This window comes from Rattus norvegicus, chromosome 9 (genome assembly GCF_036323735.1).
Source record: "Rattus norvegicus strain BN/NHsdMcwi chromosome 9, GRCr8, whole genome shotgun sequence".
Taxonomy (NCBI): domain Eukaryota; kingdom Metazoa; phylum Chordata; class Mammalia; order Rodentia; family Muridae; genus Rattus; species Rattus norvegicus.
In genome coordinates this window covers 107,365,140-107,386,829 of record NC_086027.1, presented here as the reverse complement: position 1 = coordinate 107,386,829, position 21,690 = coordinate 107,365,140, and the positions used below count along the sequence as shown (strand labels likewise).

Sequence of the window (21,690 nt, the reverse complement as noted above, 5' to 3'; positions counted from 1 at the left end):
TGAGCTACTTCTTAGTCAGCCTGTGGGGAGCATAGATTTAAATACATACATATATTCCTGGGTTCCTAGTAATACAGAATGGATTTGATTCTCTGGAGCTGTGCAGCCAACTTACCAGCTACCAAATATGTCCAGTGAGAACAAAACTAGACTCCTCTACATGAGTCTTATGTGTTTTTAACCAGAGTGCTTTCTAATAGGATGTGTAAGAATGGAAAGTGAAATATTTGGAAACTTAGTAAACTCAGTAAAAAAAAAATCTTTGAATCCATATCTACACAGCCAATGCATTAATTCAGATAATCTCTATAGTTTTTAATGCTGTTGAAAAAAAACCTTGACATCAAGAAACATATTTAAGCACAGAAGAAAACTATGATTTGTTATAGAAGAAAAGGAATAAGACTGAGGTCAAAGCCTGTTCATTCTCTGTGTGAAAAGTTACTTTTGGTTCCTTGTTAAAAATTTGCAATTTGTTGAATTTATTTGAAATAATTCAGTTGCTATAATATTTTGTGCAATTTTATAGAATTTGAGAGAAATTTGTTTTACAATGGAATGGGCAGTGATAAGTCTAGGAAGAAAGTCTAAATCATTGGCTATGTAGAATGCAAGAACTAAAACAGAAATTGACTCACTCCATGCTATGATTGATGAATTATAAAATACATGCTCTGAGTATGAATTAGGGACATAGGATGGGGTAGAATTCTAGGAGACTAAACACAAAGCTGTGGCTTCAGTCTGTATTACCAACAAAGTATAAAAAGATAATACAGGCATGATTAGAAGTTTAAAGTAGAAATAATATGTCTAATTTAGATGTAGATAAAACATTAATTAGCTTCTGTGAAGCTGAGCTAACTGCACTCACTTTCTATTTCAAAACACCATTGGGAAAGCCATTTTCTAAATAGAAACAAATACATAGTTTTGAGACTATGAAAGATAATACTCAATTAATATGAAATTCAGGCATTTGTAGGTTTTAATGTTTTGTCTTTGCTTACTTTTTTCTTGACAAACAAAATTTTCACAAGAAAATATTTTTATACTATTTAATGTCTCTATGAAAATTTAATTTACTTGTATTTTTTCTTTCACTATTATTGGGCAACTAAAAACTTACATAGAAGGTGAAGTCTATACATCAATGTGACATTTTATTACTCCTTTTTCATTCATCTCAAGCAGTAAATATATAACTCAATATAATAATTTGTTCAAAAGAAAATATATTTTTGTTGGAAAAGCATATATGTGTGTTTTCATTGATGAATTAGTCACTTTTACAGAGCTTTAAATCAGTAAAAATAGAAACATTATCCCTCAACATAAATGATCAGGAATTCAAATAAGTCAGAATTCAACAAGACTAGAAGTCCAGACACTAGGTAGTTGAGAATTTATATAGAAAACCACCGAATTCCATACAACCATCTGTTCATATAATAATTATTAAAGAAGTGTCTTTTGTTTGTTTTACATTGGTTAAGTGACTGGCCGGCTTTTTTCTACTACTCTGATTATTTAATTAATAAATCAAATTTGTCATAATTGTAGTCTTTAACTAAGAATGAGACAGGGACATTAAACCCAGAGGACAATGAATATATTGGGAAGGGATAGTCCACTGAAAATAGACTACAGAGCTATGGAGGGTTGGGAGATCACCAAGTATCAAGAAAGTAAAGGAAGGAAGTACAGAGCTTGCTAGTAAAAAAGGTTATACATTAAGCAGTTCCACCAGAACCCTATAACAAAATCCTACAAATGCATGCTCAGAGAGGGCAAACGCAGCATTTCAGAGTTATCTGTGTCACGATGTAGAGCAAAATGGTTACCCAATTTATTGTCCTTGAAGTCTGAACTCAAGTAATTAGTAGGACTACTGGCCGTTGCCACCTGGGATGATCTTCAAAACTGACCTCAGATCACTGAAAGTAGCCACCTCCTTGAAGTTATGTGGCTAATGTCACTTCCACTGGCTAGTGACTGGGTGCCAATTCTCAATTCTTCACATTTGACTGACAGTCACTTTCATCTTCTGGCTTCATCTATATTGAATTTCTGGTGAAATAAAGCCTGTAATTCCAGCACTCCCAAACCTGAAACAGGTAGATTTAGAGCTGGGGGCCAGCCACCCAGACAACCTGATTCTTAAAGCTATAGTTATCAAATCTCTGCAAATCCAATGGTCCTTTCTGAATTTGAGAAGGCCAAGCTGATTCCATGGCAAGATTCAAACTGGAGACCATGCCTAAGAAGTGGGAAAATTCAGGCAAGCCCAGGCACGTGAATTTTAGACAAAAATAAAAAATAAAAATAAAAATAAAAAAACCCAGGCTTCCAGCAGCTAGCGAGAAACTGCCCTGCCATCAGAAACTGCCTAGTTACCTGGGTTAAGGGAAGAAAATGGGTCAGCAGCAGTTTCTGGACTTCCTCAACAATAGTTTTCAGACTTGCCCAGGAACAGTTTCCAGCCTGCACCCCTATAATGGTTCTGAAGTGTCCCTAGAGATGGATTCAACAGACTAAAGTAGAGGTTCCCTACCCCCGACTTCCCCTAATATGCTTTGAATCAGGCCTGTGAGCTCACATTGGGGTCTCTCTGTCTTGGTAATGGGACACCCCAACATGCTGGACTTCTGCAAAATAAAACATTCTTTGTGGTTATATGCTATACTAATATATACATATATATATATACATACACACATATCTATATATATGTGTGTATGTATATATATGTGTGTGTATATATATATATATATGTGTGTGTACATATATATATATATATATATATATAATATCTGGGGTATCATTCTTCAGCGAAACATGGACCCTTACAAATTAAAGCACATGGAATTAAACAGGACAGATGTAAGAGGAGACTACACCATTTTAGAGCCTTAGGGTTTTCCACCGCAATGGCCATAGGTATGAATGGGTTTAATGGGATTTTAAGATAAATTCAGTGTGGATTATAATTTTTTGAGTATACAACTTTACAAAAATAAGTTTGTGGCCTATGATGAAAAATTTTCTTTTATTTGTGAGACTCTAACATGTTTAGATCACGTTCCCCTTCCTCCTATCTTCCCATCACTTTCTCATACCCCCTCTTTCATCTCTTTCAAATTCATGATTTTTTTCTTTCATTAATCATTGTTACTTGCATTCACGTGTATGTACATACATTTATTCCTAAATATCACTTGCTTGGTCAACACAATGCTATTCGAACGCATGTTTTCTGAGCTGACCATTTTTATCGAATAACCAATATGTGTATTTTTCCTAAGGAAGCTTATTCACATTGCTAGTTTGCCTGAACCTTGGTGATAACCAGCAGTTTCTAATTTTTCTTAAGACCAGTTCAACATGAGGGAAACTATGGCTGGTACTAGAATTCTAGACAATTACTCAGTGCTAATGAAGTCATGAGTATTGGAGGAAAACATACAACTGTCCCCTCACCAAAGTGCCATAAGCCCTGGCTGCACTCTAAATGTTTACTCTCATATCCGCAGGTAAATTTTTACTTGTAGTTCTTGGTTTCTTTAGAAAAATCTAAGTATGGAAGAATACTCTCAATGTTGCATCAACTGGGGAAGATACACATACTGAGGATAAAGGAGTTAAGCTGTAAAAATAGCACAGTGTTAGCAAGTTCACTCAGAAGTGTGGGCGAGCAAACTATGTTTTAATAAGAACAGGTAGAGCTATTTTAAGATTGGAGCACAGTGAGACGACACACAAGATTGTATACAGACACATATTAAAGTCAATAAATATTCTCCACAATGCTTCCTTTCATGAAAATCCAACCTTGTGAACTCTTAAATTTCAATTTTACTTGATTTTGTTTTTCTTGACAGGGTTTCACAGATTCTAATTTGGCTATCAACTTTTTAGGTAGCAATGGCTGACTCCTTCTTATCCTTTTATCTCCGTGGCCTTAAATGCCGGGAACACACATGTGTGCTGTTGCTTCATCCATTGAGCTTCTATGTCAACAAGCTCTTTTCCTTAAAAATTTATGATAATTAAAAAGATTTCTTTATGCTTGAGATAGCCAAATACCATCATTAATTTCAGAAGTTGGGAGTCAGAATCAGAAAGACCAGGATTTCAGGGACAACCTCAACTGCACAGTAAATTTGAGACCAGTCTGGATGTCTTAAAACAAACAAAATGTGCGGAGTATGGCTATATGTAGATAGAAAGAAATGAAACACATCTTCGACCAAATTATAAACAAGTATTCTTTTTCACTGTCTTATTTCTTTATTTCTCCTCTCCCTTCCTCTCCCTTTCTTTGGCTCTGTCTCGCTCTAATTCTGTTTCACTGCTCTATCTCTTCACATGTACCCAACAACACAATTATAAACAAATGTATTTTCTTGCTTTCCTTAATCAGTTTGCATAATCATTCTTTTGTCTTTTCTATAATCTTTTCTATAATCACACATATACAGGATAGCATTTAATGAGTCACAGATTAAAAAGAACTTTCTATAGGTGTACAAAACCCATTGCTAATGACATTTGGTGGTTCTGTCATTACTCAATGTATTTCTGTTAATTTCTATCAATATAAAATGGGTCATAGTATCTAAACGATAAGAGCTTCTTATTTATTTGTATTCCACAGGGATCTTTAGAAGTTTTGTGATCAAAAGTGAGTTTATTGACTTTTATTTCTTTTAAGCTCTAATTGTTCTTGAGCACTTCTCAGGATTCTGGGAAGCAGACGTCAGATGTCTGAGATTTGCCTATTGAACATTTGAGACCAGAGAGAGGCCTGCGTGAGAAGAGCACCCTTTCTGGTTCTACTTGTTCTGTGCCTTACATCACTTTGAGCCTTTAAATATTTTCATGAAATGATTTATTCACAAATTGTTGCCTGTTCTATAGAGAGACTATTTTTAAAGTTCAGCTTCGGTAATAACTTGAAAGGACTAAATTATGGTCTGTTAACCTTAAACCCAAGTGGGTGGTTAAATACCTTTCATGTAAAGTAAACACTGAAGGTTAATGGAAGCTTGTACCATTAAAAGTAGACGAGAACCAGACTTTTATTCTTCGTTTTTCCAACGCGGTATTTATGATTACTCTTTTTGACAAACTAGTATTTCACACATACTTCCAAATAACATTTTATATGGATTCCCAGCCAACTTCTTGAGAAAAAGTTTTAACCTTTTGGCTTAGGAAAGGTGTCAAGCCTGAAAACGCTTTCAGATCCCGTTGCAGCTGTCAGTGTGGTGAGGGGCAAAGCGCTGGTGAGGTGGGGACTTGGCGCGTTTTAGAATTTCCACTGTTGAAAGAAGAATGTTCTCAAGAGATTAGGGTAGAATCCCACAAAATGCTCACCCTTGGGGAGGGGGCTTGGGAGGTAAGGGACTTTCCTATGATGTGGTTCCTTTGTGCCTTCAGCCTTACACAAGCATAGGAATACTTCTGTCAATTTTAGGCAATAAAAGTGGGAGGGAGTGGGCAGAAAGGCGGTGACACGTCAATGCACAGAAACATATAGTCAGCATTAAAACGCAGAGAAGATTCTTTGTTTATTATGAGATGCGGCCATTATTTGTGCTAGGAACAGACAAACAAATATTTCTATTCTTTTTTCCTTTTCCTCGGACAAGGTCCATGATGCTGTTGGCCCCAGAACCACAGCGTAACTGAGATGGGTCTTGATTCCTGACTATTTTCTATCCTCTACCTGCCACACACTGGATTCAGGATACCTGCCATCAAATTGGCCTCTATTAAAGGTCCTGATAACATGCATTTTGCGGAGATATGAATTTAGGAGAAAAAAAATGCAGAGACTGTATTGGAAATCAAACCACTTTAAGTTATTTCTTTACCTCCTGACAAATCATTCCGAAATTTCTCTTCTTGGTGATCACCAGTTACCAGGAAGTGTCTTGACTGAATTTTCAGAGCCATAAATGATTGCTTGAAAATGAGGAACATTTTGCATTTCGGATAACCATTTTATTTTGTCACCAACATGATGCACAGTTTACTTTCAGGGGGTAGGAGAATCGCTGCTGGCAGGCAAGAATTCCTATGTTGGTCTCCAAGCCTCTGTCTTGATGAGCCTTCCTAAACAGTGTGCTATCTTTTGTTGTGGTTTTTCTTTTATTGGAAAGGCAGCCAGGACATACAAATTACATGCTAAAGTGATAATTTTATGTTAATTAATAATTCAGCCTTTCACGTGATCTGTTAGGTAAATAAAATATTTTATTTCAATGGCTTTCAATTATATAATAATATATTTCAATATATTTATATATTTAAGTTAATATATAATGTAATATATTAAGTATATCCTATTTTGAATTCAGAATTAACAAGACCTAAAATTCACTTAAAGATTTTTGTGAATTGAGTACCTGAATTATATTTTATAGAATTGTAGAAGACAAACTTAAAGATATATTCAAAATGTATAATAAAATTCCAATATATATATTAACATATAGTGATAAATTTAATTTGATGCTTCTGCCTCTGTATATATGAAATATATGTTGCCATTGGCTTAATATTTTTTAAGAACATTGTTCTATTTTTATTTAGATTGGATAAATTTCTGATAAATTAAACACTTAATACTATCATTTTATTTAATGTAACATGCTAAGATTTCTGTGTGTTTACAACATCCTCAAGTGCTGCGAGTATATATTTCAAGATTGGAGATATGTAAATGACATGATGAGGACTAAATCAAGCTACCCCTTGCTTTGTAAATCAAATCCTTTACCAGCCTTTGACCATTTGTCATCTGTACTGTTTCCTCTTAACAATGCAAAATCAGACATCGATTAGAGAGTGTATTTGTCTCGTGAAGTCATACAACACATACTATTTGATTCTTTGAAAAAGCCTGATGGGTCTTGATTGTTTTAAATGAAGATATTTCCAAATTATTATGCCTTGCAGTTCAGACATTACCAATTAGAAAGCATACAGGAAAGAGAAATTGAATGAAATGATATTAAGTCATAGATAGACAACCTTAGGGAAGGGAACACTTTGCAGCGCTTTCCTGATATTAACACACTGCTGTCTTAGGTACAATAAGCAGATGATTTATTAAAAGTGACTGGTGCAGTCAATATCTGAAATGAAACAGCTAGTTTCATCTTGTCCAATTTTTACATTACTCTTCATTTTCCCTGAGAACTACATTGCCGAAACACTTTTAGTAAAGCACTTCCTTGTAAAATGATCAGTTGTATCTGTCAGCAGGAAGGGATGCATTCTCCTGCTTTATTACAGCCATCTGCATCCTTCATTTTCTTTTAATTCGGTCACTGGAGCCCTAATGATTGCAGCCATTTGAGGAGATGCCATCAATTACAGCAAGGAGCTCATTCAGAAGTGAAGGATGAGCTCGCTTCCCTGTTGCTCAGAGGTCAGTGATCATCCTCCAACCTCTTTCCAGTGAACAAATAGAACAAGAACTTGCCCAGGCGCCTTTCATTTTTCTCAACTCTGCTTCTTTATGACTTTTTGTAGACCTTGGTTATAATAACTTCATATGTTTTATCCTGGCAGCCCTAGGAAAAGCCTGACCCAACCATTCTCCTTGTGTCTACCATGATAAATTCAATCATATTTAATGCTGACTTCTACAAAGGTATTTGGAAGAACAGGTATTGGAAAAGGCATTATTTTAATATTCTTTAAAAGAACTGTGCTTTACACACTTCTATTCAAATGAGTATAAGATAGTAAGTAATTTTCACTGACAAACATTTCATAGAAACAATTATTATGGAAGAATTAATAGCTATTATATTTTTGTAATAGAACAGCATAATAGCCAAATTATTATGTTCACAGTTCTTGAATAAGCATTATTAATCATTTTATTTTATTTCAAGAATTAACTTATTTAATATGTACAAATGTGTGTTAGGCATGCATGCCCCAGCATTTTGATGACATTCTGGGAGAATCTGTCTCTCTTCATCCTGTGACTCCCAGGGACACATATCAGGGTGTCAGGCCTTACCCTGCCGAGCCATGACATTGGCCCAGCATTTTAAATAAGGTAATAGAATTTAATTTTATCAATTAATATATAAAATTTAAACATATATTTAAAATATAGTATACATTTATGTATCATGCATTTTGTCATATTTATATGTAAAATATACATATAATATATTTATTATTATATTATAGTATATAAGTCATTAACACAATATTACTAATAATAGACTAAATACATTAGAACCCCAAAGTGGAAGTCAGAAGAAAGGCTTTGAATGGCAAATGAAATATTAGCAGGAATGCTTGTGCATAGAGGAACATTGCTGAGATGATGTTTAGTGAGATACCGAGCTACGAAAATGGTAAGGAAAACCTAAGTGCATATTAGTAACATTATGAGACTACCACTTACTGAATTATTCCAAGTATATGATATTTTGTAAAAGGAATAACAGAAGAGATGGAAAAATCAATGTCTGGCAAAGCATCCTAGTCTGAGAGACTGAAAGACTGAGCAAGCAAAGCCATTCCAATTTCATGACACTGAAATTAGTCTGCATAAAACTTTATTGTTGCTTATATAAGACCTTTTTATCCTTTTTCATTCTTTTCTTTTTATTGAAGATAGATTTTTTTCTTGCGTAATATATCCTGGTTATGGTTTCCTCTCCTGCTATTCATCCCAGTTTTTCCCCTCTTCTGCTTCCACAGGGACCCATTCTCCTCCTGTCTTTTATTAGATCACAAGCGTGTTCCTAAGGGATATAAAATAAAATATAATAAGGTAAAGCAAAAAGTAACACAGTGGAATAGGACAAAACATGCAAACAGAACGGACAGAGTCTGAGTGACGGGGGCTAAAGAAACATCAATCCACTTTTTGCACACAAAACTAAGCCATAATATATATGCGAAGGACTTGGAGTGTAAAAACAAGAGAAGAAAAGATATGTAAATAAAATTAAATTAAAATTAAAATAACATGAAATTACAACAAGAAGAATAAAACAAATGAAACAAAACAGAAAACAAATAAACAAACAAGGAAAATCCCTGATGTAACCTTGTGAGTCAAGAAAATTACAAATATGCCACACGTTTATTATCTGTTGGCCATCTACTGCTGGGAATACAGTCCAACCTTAAAAGTAGTTTGTTTTGTTCGTGGGACTCCCTTGGAAGAAACTAAATTTTCATTTGCAAGCGGTTTTCAGTGAAGACTGCTTCAGTGCAAAGGACGGGGGCCTGTGTCCACTTATTTTAGCTCTGGGACTCCATCTGGTGGAGCCCTGGGCAGACCCTGCGTACACCGCCTCTGTGTCTGTGAATAGACACGGGCATGGATTCTCTTATTTAGAGGACCTTATTTTCTTGGTGTCTTTGAGGCCCTCTGGCTCTGATACACTTTCTGCCTTCTCTTCCATGAGGTCTCCTGAGCCCTGAGAGGACTGATGTGACCTCACGTATGCAGCTGATTCTTCCAATGTCTCTCACACTCTGAATAGTGTCTGCCTACAGGTCTTTGTTCCCGTCTGCTGCAGGAGGAAACTTTTCTGATAAAGGCTGAACAAGGTACTGATTTATGAGGATAGCAGAATGTCATTACAATTCATTTTATTGCTACACGTTTCATTTAGAACAGCAATATTCCGTTTATTCTAGGTCCCTGGGCTATTGAATCTCAGGTTATTGGTCAACCAAGCAGTGTCCAGTATGGGTTTCATCTCAAAGAAATGGGCCTTAAATCAAATCTAGTATAGGTTTCATTAGTCCCTCACACAGAATAACATTGCAAGTTATTTTACTGCTACATATTTTGTTAGAAAAGCAGTATTTGGATATCTTACTTTGCTCAAGATGCTAGAACGCACAGAAGCAAAGACTCTCTGAAGGTACCAGCATGATTTCTCCATACCCAGTGAGTTCTGTAGATGTTTTCTGCAACAATATCATCTTGGTGACAGTTTATGGAGCGTAGTCTATCGTCCAGAAAATAGTTGACTTGTTTGTGGATTGTTGTGGGACCCCTTTGATAAACAATTAAATAGAAGTCAATCCTGGGACTGGAATTCTCATTTGATAAGAAGATATGGCTGTTCATATATATATATATATATATATATTAACATTAGTTAATTATGACTATGAGAAAAACAATAGGTATCATTTTTAGACTGTTACTGTCATTTGGAAATCAAAATTAATTAGGTAATAACACAGGGTATAACAGGTGTACAATGTGAGCAAAAAGTAAGAGAAAGTAATTCCAGGCAAAGCACTGTGTACTGCATATAGTTTCAAATTCAGAAAGCCACGTTTCAAAAGGCAATGTAGTATCATGTAGACTGGGGCAAGGGAATCAGGAGTGCTTGCAGATAACACGAAGCTTTTGAATTTCTGTTTATAGGTTTCACAGATGGGCGACTCCAATGTTTCATTTTTGCCACATCGCCCTGCCTATCACCCACGGTTGGTTTGAATGGTAGAACACAGGGAGGTTTCCAGTTCAGTTCCAGTCTGTTTTCACATATCGTACCACCAAGTCGTGGTGTCTAATACATCTAGACTTATTTATTCTCCATCTGTTGCGGGCAACCAAATAAAATTGACAAAACCTATGGTTTGGTGGACATTTGGGGATCTATGGTGCACTCCTCTAGATATCTGTTCGGTTTAAAACTAGTTTTATTTAATTATTGATTTATACGTATTCTATTAACATATTTAAACTGATTCTTTTACTGTTTTCTCTCTGTATATATGTAAGTATGTGTGTGTTTGCATGCATGTGTGCATGCATGTGTATATTTCCCTAGTAGTTTTGATTAAACCCAAGTGTCTGTGTGTGCTAGGCAAGCAACTTACCTTTAAATTATATCATTTTTATTCTTATTTTTTGGAAACTATTACTTGAACATAGGATCTGTCTAAGTTGCCAAGACCAGCCTTGAACTGTTTCTACAGACCAAGCAGACCTCGAACTTACATTTGCTTTGAGTAGCTCATACGATAGGAATGCATTTCTCTATAGCTAATTGTTTCTTCTCTTATTTTCATTGTTTTAATGAGACAATTCCTTCATTAGCAGTATTTATCCTTTCTGTTGAAAGATCTTATTTTGCGATGTTTTTCTGTTGTTGTTTCCTACTATGTGTGTGTGTGTGTGTGTGTGTGTGTGTGTGTGTGTGTGTGTGTGTGTAGGATGATGTCATTATGCAGCAAGGCAGGTCCAGGATAAGGTGAAGCCTATCCTTGGATGAGAAGGAAGGGTAGGTGGAGAAAAAGTCTGGGAAGGAGAGAGTAGGAGAAGCAGAAGAAATCAAGATGGAGACAACGGAGCAGGATGGTCCAGACACTATAGGTGGACTAGGTCAATTTTATCTTTCCAGGTAGGTGGTTTCTATCTTTATTAATTGGCAATGAATTGATTCTGCAAATGTGTTGTAGACTGAGAATTTATCATATAGATATAATTTTTAAACTACAAGTTTCTAGAGCTTTGATTTTATCAGGCTACAAGGGGTGTGAACAAAGTCTCTGGTGGGCAGAGAGACAACTTGTCTCAGTTCCGGAGGGCATGTTAGGCTATAGATGCCTGGGGCTAGCATGGCATGGTGCGGTGTCAAGCTAGAAAGGCCTGTGGAATGTGATGTGTGCTATGAGGAGTGGCACAGGAACCAGTTCCTCTGCTTTTTTACTTTTACCGCAACAAGTGGTGCCCAAAGTGTCTGTGTGTGTGTGTGTGTGTGTGTGTGTGTGTATGTATATATGTATATATGCGTATATATGTGTGATGTATATGTATATATACATATACATATATATGTGTATGCATATATGCACATATATGTATATATGTATGTGTGTCTATATGTATATATACATATTCATGTATGTGTGTATGTATATATGCATATATGCATATATATGTGTGTGTGTATGTATATGTATGTATACATATACATATATGTGTATGTATATATACATATATATATGTATGTGTGTATCTATATGTATATATATACATATTCATATATATGTGTGTGTATGTGTGTGTATGTATGTATGCATAATTATATTTCTGAAGGTGGGTGTGTGTTCGGAGCTTGAACTTCCCTATGATAGAGTTGGGAGATGATCCCCAACTTAACCCTTTTGAGCAGATGATGAGAATAGAACACAATGAATGTATCAGAGTGATTGCTGGGGCAGTAAGTTTCAGTTATGTAAAAGTGTCGTTCACACGTACTTCCTACCACTGGCTCATTGTGTTTGACTTTCGCCTGTTACGATGTAATGTGAAGGACCTCACCAGACATGAACACAATGGCTTGTGTTCAGTTCTCAGTCCCCAGAATTACAGCTTGAACTTGTTTTCCTTACAGTTTGCCTAGTCAGGAGCAATCGACTATAGCAACAGAGAGTTTGCTAAGATGCTCCTGCTTCCTGGGGAGTTGCCTGTCTGTTACTCTATACTATCTCCTGTTTTCCAACGGCATCTGTAGCAGGTCAATTATAGCTCTATTCAACGTTTAATCTGATAATTTCACAACCTCTGCCACTTCTGCATCTGGTTCTCACTTTAGCTGTGTACCTTTAACCTGTGTTTTTTATGTTTTGGAATTGTCGTTTTTGTTGAAAACAGGCCATTGTGCTAGGTAATAGAACCTGAGTAATATAGCCTTTAGTATGAAGTTTTAGCTTAATCTGGCTGAGAATTAGCCTATTTCACAGTTTAATATATGTATAGAAGTTTGAGTATAAAACTCATATTTATGTCCTCGTTTGAGTATGGTGAATGTTGTATTAAGAGAATTCCAAGATTCACATTTTACTAAACTACAATCTGTAAAGAAGCACAGCACCTGTGAATGTTCTTGTAAGATGAGGGGTAAGAAGTTTTTAGTGTGCCCATTGTGTATTGGAGAATCTATTGCCATGAGTGACTCAGTTTACCCATAATAAGCATTTTGTTTGCCTTAACTTTTGAGGGTTTTGAGGATTTCCTATCCTTCCTTCCTCCCTTCCTTCCTCCCTCCCTTCCTTCCTTCCCTCCTTCCTTCTTCTTCTTCTTCTCTCTCTCTCTCCCTCTCTCTCCTTTATTCCTTTCTTCCTTAAATCTTTCTTTTCTTTTTTCTTCCTTGCTTTTTTCTTTCTTTAATTGGTACAAGAAGACTTTGTATCGATGACAAGCCTAAATACATATTGGGCATTTACCTTATTCCAATTGGTTGAGACTTGAAAAATCCCATTCAGTTTCTTCTAAAAACAATTGCCTTTTACTGAACATTCTGTGGAGAACAATAGAGGCTCTGATTTTTTTCCAAGAAACAAACAAAAATGCTCTGTACTGGTAAGCTATAGCTACTCCTGGGTGTAGACTTAGTGATAGCCTCTTCTGATGCTGCTAAAAACAAGACACTCAAACCTTCACTGTAAGAACCTGGTAACACTCTGGGAAGGAAAACGTGTACACACAAGAAACTCTTTCAGTCTTGTTCTGTTCATGCCGAGACATCAGCAGTCCATCAGTTGTGGTCTTTTAATTCTTGTTTGGCCATGAATTTAGTTTACCTTCCTAGAGTTCTTTTCTGATCAGCTGTGGTTTGAGTCACCAGGATGGTTGTATCTCCAGGGTTGTACACAATACCATTCTGTGACGCCAGTTCTCAAGTGGACCGGAGCAGAGCTGTTAACCTTAAGTTTGTTCTTCTTTTTCTGTTTCAAAAAGAATATAGGTCATTAGCCCTGAGTTCTGTCCATGCAGAAGACCATAACCTTTTACTGAGCACATCATTCGGAAATAAATTAATATGTGTAGCTGAAAGTATAGTATTAATATTGAAGTGCTTGTAGATGAACCCTTGCTATAAAACTCTTTGAGTCTAGTAATGTACTTACTGAAACTATAAACACTCATTATATGTCTACAAGATGAAGTTTGATAAAGTTTCCGATCTCATTTTGGTAAACAGTTTTGAACACCGTACACATCCTAACCCTGCGATGTCAACAGTCAGTGCTCGCTTGGACAATAAAAACTTAATTTTTAATGAAATTTTAATTTTCATGAAACAAAAACTGTGAGGAAAATTAAAAGAAACATTTGAAGCTATTATAATAATATGTTTAGAACAAATTTATTGAAAAATATTTCACACCTGAAATATGGGGAAAATGGAACTGACCAGCATGTAAGAAAACAGTAAGGCTGAATACAATCCATGGAGCTGTTTATCTTTTGAATAAACAGAGACACACAGGAAATTGATGAAATCGTGAGGAAAGAAGATAATGTTTCTTCATTATACTTGCCTGAGAAGATGAGCTGTGCTGAAGTAGCGCTACCTTCTTAGAAGATGCGCTAAGAGAAACAATGCAGTCTACTTACCTCGAACACTTTTTACTTCTCCAGCTTTAAGTGTGGAAAGAAAGACATACATATGTGTATATGCAAAGTCATCATCCTTACTGTGTCACCTCAAAAAGCAGGCCGTACAGCAGACGGAGAGCATGCTTATCCAGTGTGAGACAAACATGGCTGTCGCCTCAAAACATGGACTCAGGTTGCGTTGAGTAACAGGTTCCAGTATGTACTCGTTACAGACTTTATGGTCACAAAACAACAGAAATCATGATGTCATGGCATTTCAGCACGTAGTGGGGGAAGCATCAGGTAGGCGGCATATAGCAATGCATTGAAAACTATCCTGGATGTTATCTGATAGAATTCTTCCTTTGGGGGTTGGAGGAAGTGTTCTGTTAATGAATGTCCTCCAGAGGCATTCTATTTGCAGTAAGTTAAACAGAGAAATCAGAGTGGAGACTACTAACTTAGAATTATCCTCCCTCTTGCCTTGATGAAATACCATAAACAGAGTGATTTAAGGTGAATGGGTTCTATTTCCACTCCAGTTCAGTCTCTCAGAGGGGGAAACCACAGAAGCAAAGCTCTCAGAAGACAGAAAGCAATGAGTGCTTGCATTTTGGTGCTCTGGTCACTCTATCTACCTTAAACCACCAGGCTGTGATCCCCAGTCTAGGAAACTGTCCCATCCCAAATAAGATGTCTTCCTACTTCAATTAATATAATCAAGATAATCTTCAATAGCCATCATACACAGAGGCCTTTCCTCCAGATAATTAAAAATTCTGTCCATTTGGCACTTAGTACTAGCTGTTATAGCTACTAAGGGGACCTAAGAGGGATAACACAATTTGATTCCAGATCGGCAAAATTCCTGTTCTTCAAATCATGGAGTTCCAATCAGTCTGCTGGCCTTGTAAAACTTTAACATGTATCCTCACTGCACCCCCACCCCAGGGAAATACAGTCCATAGTTTTTTATGGTGTTTATTTATTTTGAAGTATAAACTAAAATATTAAGGTGACTCATACTATCAGAAAATAGTTGCTATATTAAAATTAATAATGCTTTATATTACAAGAGAAAAACATAGTTCTTTGGTTATATGTTCATTCTCTATGGGTTTTTCTCAATTTACTACTAGTAATCATTCCTTAAAGTTTTTATATTAATAATTGATATGATATTATTAATATTTTACTGTTATATGTTCCACACACTCTAGAAGTAGAAAAAGAAAATGGGGACTATTTAAATAACAAATGTGTTTCAAGACAGAGGTAAAAGGAGAAGGCAAAATGTTTATTTTGGGTTCACGCAATCAGTCCCCGACCTGCTGCTGCTTCCGGAGTGATTGCTGGTAAGGAAAGGAACTGGGTTAGAACTCCAGCTGACTAGGTGTTCTATTCCGCACTTTCGGAGCACAGGATACATCCGTAATAAATGACTTTAATTTAAATGTGATTTCTAACAAATATATTCTTACCATTTTGACCTCATATATATTAGGGTTTTTTTAGGGTAACAATTATTCTAGCAATTTAAACCTTAGAACCTGATGGTATGAAGTTTATTTTCTATGCAACATAATGAATATGAAACATTTATATTGGTCAAAGTCAGAGGTATTTTCTGTCTCTCTGTCTCTCTGTATCTGTGTCTCTTTCCATTCTGTCTCTGTCTCTCTCTGTCTCTCTGTCTCTCTGTCTTTCTGTCTCTCTGTCTCTCTGTCTCTCTGTCTCTCTGTCTCTCTGTCTCTCTCTCTCTCTCTCTCTCTCTCTCTCTCTCTCTGTGTGTGTGTGTGTGTGTGTGGTGTCTGTTTATTCTCTCTTTAAATGCTGGGCAACCAAGTTAAACATCTGGGACAGAAACTAAAATTGTGATGACCTGTTTAAAAATTACTAATTGTCAACTTGAGGAAAGTAAAGGTTAGCAATTGATAATTAAACATTCAGATAGATCATGGTTGAAAAGTGAAGACAATGCTCATAAAAATCATGTTTTCCAGGAGAAATAATTATTTCACCCTCAGAAAGAGCATAAAGAGAGGACAGGAAGGAGTGACAGAGTTTGTCGAGCTCTGTAATTAGATGGGACCATAATGGTGATGGCTGGATTTAAGATCAGATGAATTTTCTAGAGAGATTGAAGAATTTCTATGACTTCAACATAAACACGTAGAAAATGACTAGCTTAATTGGGCAAATGAGTGTTTTTATAAAATAATGAGTGAATAAAGTTAGAAGAAAGTACTCTATAATGTGAAGTACATGGGCTGGACCAATACAGCGATGCTTTTTTAAGTGAGAGCAGGGAATTACAACTAAGGACCTCTTGGCAATTTCATGGGGTTTGTTGGTTTATTTTGTTTGGTTGGATTTTTCTGGAATAGACTGCTAATAGAGGCCCTGGTACATCTATGAGTCCAACCCTTTGCCGGTTTTGAGTAGCTATTTTTCTTTTCTCCATGATGATCCCATAAACAGAATCATCCCAGATTCTTAAGACTCAAGATTACTGCAGAAGCTAAACGATGTGGTATTTTCTTAATGAGAAGAAAAACATAAACTAAATGAATGGGCCAAGTACATTTATATTATATCCCTACATAAATTCCCTTTGTGTCTATAGTCATTTCAAAATGAAATATTTCAAAATTTCCCATATATATCTACTCAAGGACTCATTCCTTCACCTACACATTTCCAATTAAAAGAGCTGCAGATTCCAATGTTCTACCATCATTAAATGTAGCTGTAAAAGACATTAGCCCATTTTCAAGCATCATTAAGACTTTTAGTAATTTGTCTTTACACCATGCAGTTTTTGTGTAATTATTAATTTACTTCTGTAAAAGTAGAGGGCATGAGTAGCATTTGTAAGAAAAGCAGGCTGGGGAATTGTCTGAGGGTCTCTATGCAACTTGGCCTCAATTTTTATGTATACAGCACATTTAATCTGGGTAATGTGGGTTACTGAAATAGTTCACTCGAATGACTATTATATCATTATTTTCAATCTATTTAGAATATAAAGTATGTAGTGATGGAGTAGGACAGTGCATAGAAAATACACTAACATAAAATACAAGCCCTGTGCCTTCCAGATGATGTCTATTCTATAGGAGTTGCATTTTCAAAAAAATGTATAAGGTAGTTAACAGTACAGCTCTGTTCTACACACAGTGGGATCCATTGTGAACCTTCTATCCTAAAGAGTTATAGAGAGTTGCCCTTCTTTCTAGCCACACCAGCACTATTTATATGTGGTTGACAAGTTTTTGCAGGTCCCAAAGAATCACTCATTTGCAAGCAAGAGAGAATTTCATAGAGTCTGAACATTAAATTATAATCCATGAGCTCTCAACTGCTGTTGATTTACATAGTCGAAGAGTATACACAACGAGTTGATTGGGCCCAAGAAAAAATTTTACTATCTAAACTCTAGAAACAGGAAATTTTCATTTGAGGATATAAAATAAAAATAATATTTTGATTAATGGAAAAGATGCCTTTTATAAGTTAGGTCAAATCAACATACCTATGAATGTGAAGTACTTATAGTAGAGCTACATGTGTATAGATTTATGAAACACGGACAACTCTCTTGGATCAATCAAATAATTTTTGGATTCATGAAATAGGCAAAAGGGCAAATAGCTTTAGGTGAAATGTCCTTGGTATTTGTTGAAAGATAAATTACTGGAAAGCCTGCGGTGGACTGAAATGCTCTGGACAGGACAGTCGACTGGACTGATAACACTTCAAACTTTTGATAAGGATACCTACAAACCCTGCCTCTTAATATCCTCACTCTACCACTTCTACACTGGAGGGGAATGGGCCTTCAGAGGTACTCCTTGTTAACTATCGGGCACTTCTGTGTCCAGCCCAATGGGCCTGGTGATAGCAGGGCACATCGTCACTAACTGCTGAGAGGTGATATAGTCCCACTATCTCCTCTGTGATGGTGTGTCCTCCTGTTCATGTGCTGAAAAATGGTCCCACTCCTCCTCCCCCATTCCTTATTTTTCTTCCACCTCCTCTGTATGCCCCTCATTCAACCCTCTATCCTGAATACACTTCCCACATGAGAACTGTCGCATGGTAAGACTTTAGGGATCCCTCCACAGAGATCCAACACTCCATGCCATCCCCATAGCCACAGGCCCTTCAGTTGATCTGATGTAAGGAAAGTAAAGAACAAATCTGCCCTTTGGATATGCCTACCATCTTCCTTTATTTCCACAGTGGCTTCATCAATAGCTATGTGATTTTTTATTCATCCATGTGATATGGAAATATAACTCCATATATCTTGCAGTTATGAGTAGCAATCATTATCTTTGACTCCTATGTTACTAATGATGTCAATTATTTATGTAATTAATATCTTAAAATTATAGTTTAAATGTAGTGTCTTGATGGCTCTTCAAATTTAGCATGCTAAGATAATAAGCCGGATGTGGATGAAGTGTTCAAAGTAGTAGAGACCAATGGTTCTTTTTATATTGTACAGAAGTTGAGAAAATACTGCTTCTTGATTTGAAAAGGAAAGATTTCTCAGTGGAAAATACAGCAAATACTTAAGATGCTAGAAGACCAAAGTTTCTAGGAAACAGAAGGTAGGTGTTGTAATTCAAATTTCATGCTAATTCTCATTGATCAGCCTATTTAAATGGTAATGAGGCATAGATTGTGCTTTTTGCCCAAGTGTTTGAAACTCTGTACAGAGGATGTCTGTCAGTCAGGAAAAAAAAAATACTGCTGCTACTTAGAAGAGTTGTGTTTGCTTCTTAGGGATGTGACTGTAAAAGTGAATTAACTCTGAGCCCTCTGACCTGTGTAGATGATGATGCTGTTGCTATGCAGAGTTCTTAGACTAGAGGAACAAAGAATGGCCGCCATCCTCTAATGACTATCATTAGCTCTACGAAATGTATTCTTTTTTAACCTAGAAAGAACAAGTTCCACCTTAGCTGCTAGTGGTCTACTTCATCCACCGTCCTCAGCAGAAAGAGACACAGTCTGGCATCTTCTCATGTTTCCTATAATGTTTAATTATACCACATGGACACTGTAAGGGTCTGAAAGTTGCCGAAGGAAAACTCCAGACTCAGACCGTATGCAAAACCAAAGAGCATGTATTTTGCTGAAATATCCAGCATGGGGGGGCGGGTGTCAACCATCCTCCACAATGGTGACCCTAGACAAAAGCATGCAGGCCTTCTTATGGGAACTGGGGAAATTTCTCTAGAAGGATTAGGTAATCTAAAATCTCATTGGTGGGTGTTAGAGGGTGTCTTAGTCAGGGTTCTTATTCCTGCACAAACATCATGACCAAGAAACAAGTTGGGGAGGAAAGAGTTTATTCTGCTTATACTTCCACATGGCTGTTCATCACCAAAGGAAGTCAGGACTGGAACTCAAGCAGGTCAGGAGCTGATGTATAGGCCATGGAGGGATGTTACTTACTGGCTTGCTTCTCCTGTCTTGCTTAGCTTGCTTTCATATAGAACCCAAGAGCCCAGGGACAGCACTATCCACAATGGGCTGCGTCCTCTCCCCTTGATCACTAATTGAGAAAACGCCTTACAGCTGGTTTTCATGAAGGCATTTCTACAACTGAGGCTCCTTTTTCTGTGATAACTCCAGCTTGTATCAAGTTGACACACAAAACCGGCCAGTACAGGGGGTCACAGGTGATCAGTGGTGAACATTCATGTGATGTGATGTCTGCACAGCACAGATGGCCCACTCTCAGGTAAGAGATTTCTTCAATTTTGTGGTGGTTCCCACGCTATTCTTTGGGAGAGAGTTTTCTGATATTGTTCTGGGTTTTATGGTCTGTTCCTAAAACTGATGTCCTGCGACTTAATTTCTGGGACTTATGGTCAATTACTGAAGCTGGTGCCTTAAGTCCTTTTTGGAAATCAGGCCTGGTGCTCAAAATAAAGACAAATAGGGTACTTATAAGGAGACAAATGGGGTTTGTCTTGTCTTTTCAATATAAGATTATAATTTGGTTCAAAACAAGAAACCAAATTAAAAACAATCGTTTGAAGAATTAAATCCTGTTTTTCAGGGTAACGTTATGTTTGAAGATGTAAACCCATTTAACTGATTAGAAAATGATGTCTGGCTAAAGGAAAAAGGAAGAAAACAACAATGAAGAAGAAGAAGAAGAAGAAGAAGAAGAAGAAGAAGAAGAAGAAGAAGAAGAAGAAGAAGAAGAAGAGGAGGAGGAGGAGGAGGAGGAGGAGGAGGAGGAGGAGGAGGAGGAGGAGGAGGAGGAGGAGGAGGAAGAGGAGGAGGAGGAGGAGGAAGAGGAAGAGGAAGAGGAAGAGGAAGAGGAAGAAGAGGGTAAGGCATGAGGACAGGAAATATCGAGAAACTTCCTCAAGCCAGAGGTATAAGGAACACTTAACAGCAGACTCAACAATCCGCAGGAGGAATTGGGAACCACAGGGATCAGGAAGTGAGAAATGGCAAATTTGAAAGGGAATGGGTGGCATGTGGCAGCAAAGGGGATGGAACAGATTACAGGATTTCAGAGAGAATTGTGGCGTCTGAATAGATGAATACATGCCACCCGCCATTCACTGTGGACCTAGTCAGCTTGAAGGAGATACTCAAAATAATAATTCTAAGTTTCTACTTTTTTGACGGTAGTATTAATGCTTAGCGGAATACATTCTAAGACCTAAAGTTAACCTGTAAGACCCCCTTGCCTAAGGACAGATACATCCTGAGATGCTGGAGGCTACTGTTTACGGAACAAGCCGCATTTCCACTTCTTTAAGCAAGTTTGGTTGACCCAACAGTACTGGGTGTGCTTGAGCACACATAGGCAGGAATACACAGGAAGGAAGGGTGTCTGGATGCATGCTTGGCTCCAATTGGACAAGGTAATTTTGAGACTTTTTCTTTGTAAGACATTTGACTGACCTGAACTCTGGGCCATTCTCTCGGAATCTTAGGTATGGACCTGCTCGGTGTCCATCTTCCTGCCAATATTAGATAGAGCTGCTTTTAATTGAATGATTGGGCAACTGATCTTCTCCATGGATTGCTTATTGTAACATCTATGCCATCGTATGAGGAAGCTTAAATATGTGCTTCAGTATTTTGTTATCGTCTATAATTGCAGAATGTTGCTTTTAGTATTCATGGGTAGTATAATAAAGAATATGAATTTTTTTACTTGTCTGCTTCTAAAATGTCTGCTGTCAGGCAAAATGTTAAGAATTTTATCTTCATTTAACACTTATAGTATTCAGCAAATCCACACATTA

General features: G+C 36.8%; 1 long non-coding RNA gene across 1 annotated transcript in view; it reads left to right on the top strand.

Annotated features, from left to right (window-relative positions):
• LOC134480306 (uncharacterized) overlaps positions 1-20,585 on the top strand; it is a 29,413-nt gene extending 8,828 nt beyond the window's left edge. The window contains exons 2-4 of the long non-coding RNA XR_010054671.1: positions 18,915-19,020; positions 19,897-20,159; positions 20,481-20,585. This is a non-coding gene — a long non-coding RNA (uncharacterized LOC134480306). The remainder of the gene's footprint in view (positions 1-18,914; positions 19,021-19,896; positions 20,160-20,480) is intronic.
• Positions 20,586-21,690: the final 1,105 nt, after the last annotated feature.